The following is a 7,260-nucleotide window of genomic DNA, read 5'->3' on the forward strand; positions in this document are numbered from 1 at the left end:
TCACTGATAGAGATCGTCCCAGTCTCTGAGTTAATGATGGGGTGTGAGGTGGGGTGGGCAGGCGAGACCAGTTTTTCCTGTAAGATAAAGCTCTTTGGGCAGGTTTGTTGAACTCACTTCCTGGAAGGTCCCTGGGGGAGAGACGGAATACTAAGATAACACATGTCCTATTCGGATCCTTTCTATTTAATACTTTGAAAATAAAATAATCTTCACTTTTTACACCACACACAGGCCTGGCTTCAAGCCCCAGCACTTCATGCAGAGGGGGCCACGGCAGGTGGTGGCCACTGTGTTTGCTCCATTACTCATGACAGAGGGAATCAGGACCTGGTGTTTGCAAGTCCGATGCTCCACCACTGTGCCACCTCCCCGACCACAGAACCTTCTAGCAGGTCCCAGTACCTTTTTCTAGGCTACAGCTGCGCACGACACCAACATTCTCCGGATCCGCCTTTCACAGAATATGTGCAACTCACGAGCATGCTCTTTTTCTTTTCTTAAATTATTGTTATTCATTTACTATTGGATAGAGGCAGAGAGCAATTGAGTGGGAAAGGGGAGGTCAAGAGGAAAAGAGAGACAGAGAGACACCCGCAGCCCTGCTTCGCCATTTGTGAAGCTTTCTCCCCACAGGTGGGGACCAGGGGCTTGAACCGAGGTCCTTGCGCACTGTAATGTACTGTGTGTGCTTACACAGCCTGGCACCCTCACAAGCATTTTCTTTTCTTCCTTTTTTTTTTTTTTTTTTGCCTCCAGGGTTATTGCTGGGGATCAGTGCTTGCACTAGGAACCCGCTGCTCCTGGCGCCATTTTTCCCCATTGTTGTTGTTGCTGTTATTGTTGCTGTTGTTGTTGTTAGATAGGACAGAGAGAAATTGAGAGGAGAAAGGGAGATAGAGAGGGAGAGAGAAAGACAGACAGCTGCAGACCTGCTTCACCACTTGTGAAGCTTCCTCCCTGCAGATAGGGAGCCAGGGGCTCGAACCAGGACCCTTGTGCTTTTCCTTGCGCTTCATACTATGTGCACTCAGCCTGCCCCCCCTTTTTAAAAAATATTTTATTTATTTTATTTTTGAGAGAGAGATATATAGAGAAAGACACAGAGAGAAATACCAGAGCACTGCACAGCTCTGGGTTATGGTGATGCGGGGGATTGAACCTGGGACTTTGGAGCCTCAGGCTTGAGAGTCTCTTTGTATAACCATTATGCTATCTACCCCCGCACCCTGCCCCCCCTTTTTAAAAAAAGATGTCTTCCTTCTTTTTTAAAAAATGGTTTCTTTTTTAAATATTTATTTATTTATTCCCTTTTGTTGCTCTTGTTTTATTGTAGCTATTGATGTAGTTGTTGTTGGATAGGACAGAGAGAGAGGAGGGGAAGACAGAGAGGGGGAGAGAAAGATAGACACCTGCAGACCTGCTTCACCGCTTGTGAAGTGACGCCCCCTGCAGGTGGGGAACCGGAGACTCCAACCGGATCCTTACACAGGTCCTTGCACTCTGCAACACGTGCGCTTAACCCACTACACTACCGCCGGACTCCCGTCTTCATCCTTCTTTAAGAAATTTTGTTTATTTACTGGGTAGAGACAGCCAGAAATCGAGAGAGTAGAGGGAGATAGAAAGAGAGATAACCATAGCACTGCTTCACCACTCACGAAGCTTTCCCCCTGCAGGTGGGGACCATGGACTTGAACCTAGCTCCTTGTGCATTGTAACCATGAGTTCAATCACGTGTGCCACTACTCAGCCTTATGAGTATTTTCAAAGGGGTTTTATTGACTTATTTCATTTAAAAGATAAAGAAGCCAAAGTACCACTCTGGCATCTACAATGCCAGGGATCAAACTCAGGGTTTCATGCACACAAGCTGTGCGTTCTATTCATTGAGTCACAGACTTTTTTTTTTTCTAGAATCTGGGCCTTGTACATGTGCAATCTCACTGCTCCCCAGCTGACTTTCTTGTTGAGAGAGAGAGAGATTCCACAGTACCACTCCACCATCCATGAAGCTTCCCTGGTGCTATGGTGCTCCCATGTGGTGCCAGAGCTCAAGCTAGGAGCTGCAAACACGGTGACCCTCAAACCCCAGATAGTAAGCTGTTTCCCAGCCCCCTCACACTGCCTCTTGTGGCAAAATGGCTGCTTTGTAAGACTCCTAGGATTCTGTCTTGTGTGTCTGTGGGTTATGATATACAAGGTTTATAATTATATTTTTTTATAACCACAGGTCACAGCTAGAATGTTTTGGAAACTCTGCTTTCAAAACTGATTCTAGTCACACCCCTAGCTGTGAACAGTAAGTGCTTCCACACTCCCCACGAAGTTCAGAGACTGCCAAAATGGGCCTCTTTGGAGTGCACTGTACATAGCCGGGCTATTTTAGTAAAGACCCAATTAAGTGGCATGCTCAGGGACTCTTGCGTCCTGGTTCAGCAGACCCCACGTTAATGAGGACAAGCTGATACCTAGTCCAAATGCAGTCAGAGAGTTTTGTGAGGGGGTGGGATAGTGGGGTGGTGGGGAGGGCTCTCCACTGGCTGCAGTCAGGGTCAGTGGAGAAGAGGGCCTGCCCTGAACCTGGGGCCTGCCGAGCACTGAAGTCGAGTCTCCAGAAGGTCTCTTCAGGGTACTTCTGAAAATGGAGCCCTAGCTCCCAGCTCATCTGGTGACACAGGCTTCTCTCTTGGGGTGGAGGTAGGGAGACAGAATCTACAGCAAATGCCAGAGCTGTCAGTGAGTTCTCTCTCTCTCTCTCTCTCTCTCTCTCTCTCTCTGTGTTGTGTGTTTCCTCCTCTCTGGTTTATTAGAACTTGTTTTCCTTTATTTGCTCTGCTCTTGCTTCTCATCTGCACAACTGTATTCCAGACGCAGGACAAGATTCTTTTTTAAATGAATTTCTCATATTTCTAAAGCTGAGAGATAGTCTTTTGAAGCCAAACAGAGGGTCAGCCACACAGGGGCCCCAGAAAACAAACACTCCAGCATCTGCAAGCTGGGGAATCAGTTTTATTGTGATCAAACTCACAGTCAGAGGCTGGAGTCCACAAACTCAAATGTACCCCCCTCCTCCAAGAAGAAGAAGGTCCCCAGATCTTCACACCTCCCACAGCTCCACCTGCCTTCAGAACTATGGCTCTTATAAGTGTTTCCTGCAACAAAACCCCATAGTGAATCCTAACCTCTCTTTTTCTCTTTCAAAGCTGTGTTTATTTTAGAAAAAGGAGAAAACGAGATCAAACTCAGGGTCTCATGTTCAAAAGTCTTGCACTCTACCACAGAGACACCTCCTCCTCCTCCTCCTCCTTCTTTCCTGAGCACTGCTCAGCTCTGACTGATGGTGGTGCAGGGGATTGAACCAGGGATTTTGGAGCCTCAGGCAAGAAAGTCTCTTTGCAGAACCTTTATGCTGTCTCCCCAGCCTGTTTGTTTATCAGTACAGGGGCCTCATGTATGTGTGACTTCACTTTACCCAGGCTGACCTGTTTGTTCTTGTTATTTCAGATGGATAAAGAGACAGGGGCGGGGCTACAGAGTAGAAGCAGCTGCGTCTCTCTCCTCTCCCAGTCAACTAAGAATAACAAAGAACACCTGAGAACACAGCAATACAAGACTTGGAATAATTTGGGAACCCACCAAGTCATGGATGAGTACAAACACATGTGGCTCGTAGACAGAGGGGCCTAAGGAGAGATTCCTGGGGCTGAAAGCCCATACCTACTCGGGAGTGACTATGAACAGTCCTTCAGTTTGCTGGTCGAGGCACCATCTCTGGTCTGAGTTTTATTAACAAATAAACTGCTGGTGAGAGGAGAGGATCTTCTAAGTTTCGCCAGATGCAACTGTGAGTCTCCATTGCTACTGTCCCTGGAGGCTGGAGCAGTAGTAGGGAGGCCCTGTGCTGACATTAGGGGCAGAGACCTGATTGGGTAACTCAGAAGACATACACTCCCGGTGGTCTGGAATTGGGGCTGTATAGTGGCAGCCATTCCATATTGTTCTACTAAGGAATTCAGAGACATGTTGAATAATTGCCTCAGAACCCAGGGAGTATGAACAGGATTTGTTTAGAAACTCACAGGGCTTTCAACAACAGATGATTGGCTGAGCAAGTTGTGGTATATATATATAATGGAATACTACTCAGCTGTAAAAAATGGTGACTTCACCGTTTTCAGCCGATCTTGGATGGACCTTGAAAAATTCATGTTAAGTGAAATAAGTCAGAAACAGAAGGATGAATATGGGATGATCTCACTCTCAGGCAGAAGCTGAAAAACAAAATCAGAAAAGAAAACACAAGTAGAACCTGAACTGGAATTGTTGTATTGCACCAAAGTAAAAGACTCTGGGGTGGGTGGGAGGGGAGAATACAGATCCAAGAAGGATGACAGAGGACCTAGTGGGGGTTGTATTGTTATATGAAAAACTGGGAAATGTTATGCATGTACAAACTATTGTATTTACTGTTGAATGTAAAACATTAATTCCCCAATAAAGAAATTAAAAAAAAAAGGGGGGGCCACAAAAAAAAAAAAAAAAAAAGAAAAAAGAAACTCACAAGGCTAAGGACGGCTGGCCTTCTTGGTTCTGACTGTTGTCAGAGAAGCTGAGCTGAGCCTGGGAGATTTGGACACTTGAGGCATGGGAGTCTCTTTGCATAACCACTGTGCTATCTTTCCCCCACCCTGTTTTATAGGTTAGGAGTGAGTAATTAAGCTAAAAAAATCTACTTACAGTTGAAAAGCCCACAGGCTCCCATAGCCTACAGGGAAGATAAAGAACAAGAGGATTTAACAGCTACCCATGATTCACCTCAAGGATTGAAACAGCATTGAAACAACTGTTAATTTCCATAATTGTAAGCTCTTTAAATACTGTACTTAGACACAAGTCAATCCAGGCAAGTGTGATTAGTGGATTGAATAGTACTGAGAGAGGGGCCTTATAACACACCATATACAATGGTTACACCAAGAAGAAACATTTGAGAAATGAACCAGGACAAAAGCACAGATAAAACTCCCCCAAAAGTAGAAGCACTTAAGAATGAGGACAAGATCCAAACACTAACTGAGGTATTAGTCACTGGAATGAGGAAAGAGTTTGAAAGTAATATCAGAAATGGGGAAATAGCAAATGAGACTCTGAAAGGAAACACTGTCTTGAGGTAATTAGAGAGCTGGAATCTGAAATAGCTGAGCTAAGAGCACAACTAGCTAAACAAGCTAATACAGTATCAGAATAGGTTAACAAAATAGCTAAATTCAGAAAACAACAGAGGGGAGATAGAATAGTATAAGTGAGGCAGAAAACAGAATTAGCAAGATTGAGAAAACTAAGAAAGAAGTAAGAGATCTCAAAAAGAGATTAAGAGATACTGAAAACAACAGAGACATATGGGATGACTTCAAAAGAAGTAATATATGCATTACTGGCTTACCAGAGGAAGAAAGAGAGGGATAGGAAGAAAGCATTCTTCAGGCCATAATAGCTGAGAACTTCCCTAGTCTAGACAACATAAAAGACATAAAGGTTCAAGAAACCCAGAGGGTCCCAAATAGAATTAACTTAGACTTAAAGACACCAAGACACATCATATTTAGAATGAAAAGGAATAAGGATAGGGAAAGGATCTTGCACAGCTGCAAGAGAAAAACAAAGAGTTACCTACAGAGGAAAACTCATAAGATTAGCAGCAGATTTCTCCATACAAAGACTACAGGCCAAAAGAGAAGGGCAAGATATCTATTGAGTGCTCAATGAGAAAAATTTTCCACCAAGATTACTGTATCCTGTCATTCAAACTAGATGGAGGCATAAAACCTTCTCAGACTGGGAGTCGGGCAATAGCACAGCAGGTTTAGTGCATATGGTGCAAAGTACAAGGACCAGCCTAAGAATCCTGGTTCGAGCCCCCGGCTCCCCACCTGCAAGAGAGTCGCTTAACAAGCGGTGAAGCAGGTCTGCAGGTGTCTGTCTTTCTCTTCCCCTCTCTGTCTTCCTTTCTTTCTCCATTTCTCTCTGTCCTATCCAACTACAACAACATCAATAACAACAATAATAACTACAACAATAAATCAACAAGGGCAACAAAAGGGAAAATAAATAAATATTAAAAAAATTAAAAATAAAGAAATAAATAAAAACCTTCGCAGACAAGCAACAGTTGAAAGAATCAACTATCACCAAGTCTGCCCTGAAAGAAGTTCTGAAAGGTCTCCTATAAACAGTCATATCATCATAAACTCACCATATATCTGAACACTCTAAAATTTTAGAATAATGGCATTAAAATATGTTCATTCTATAATATCAACAAATGTCAATGGCCTGAATTCACCTATTAAAAGGCACAGAGAAGGAAAATGGATCAGAAAACAACCCAACCCTGTGTTGTCTGCAGGAATCCCACCTAACTCAACAAGACAAACGCAGACTCAAAGTTAATGGGTGGAAAACTATCATACAAGCCAATGGACCACAGAAAAGGGGCAGGAACAGCTATTCTCAATATGTAATTACAGACCATAAAATAAATAAAATTTAAAAAGATTGGGATGGACATTACTTAATGCTCAGAGGATCAATCAAGAGGACTTAACAATTATTAACATCTATACACCCAAGGAGAGGCCATCTAAATATATCAAACATCTACTGAAGGAGCTACAGCAATATATTAACAGCAACACAGTCATAGTAGGGGATTCCAACACCCCTTGGATGTTAGACCAGAAACTATCAAATACTTAGAGGAAAATATTGGCAGAACTCTTTTCCATCTAAATTTTAAAGCCATCTTCAATGAAAGGAATCCAATTACAAAAAAAAAAATAGTAGAACAGTAAACACAAATCAGAACTTGGACTGGTTATTGCAACAAAGTAAAGGACTGGGGTAGTGGGGGAGGGCTCAGGCCCTGGAAGATGACGGCAGAGGACCTAGAGGGGGGTTGAATTGTTATGTGGAAAGCTGAGAAATGTGAACAGGGGTAGATGGCATAATGGTTATGCAAAGAGACTCTTATTCCAGACACTCCAAAGTCTGAGCTTCATAGTGAATTCACCTTCTTTAACCCATCTTGGATGGAGCTCAAAGATATCATGTCAAGTGAGATAGTTCAGAAACCTTAGAAGAAACAAAAGGATGGATATGGGATTATCTCACTTATAGACAGAAGTTGAAAAACAAGCTCAGAAAGGAAAACTCTAAACAGAACTTGGAATGGATTTTGTGTATTCCACCAAAGTAAAA

The sequence above is a fragment of the Erinaceus europaeus genome, chromosome 3 (genome assembly GCF_950295315.1).
Source record: "Erinaceus europaeus chromosome 3, mEriEur2.1, whole genome shotgun sequence".
Classification (NCBI taxonomy): Eukaryota; Metazoa; Chordata; class Mammalia; order Eulipotyphla; family Erinaceidae; genus Erinaceus; species Erinaceus europaeus.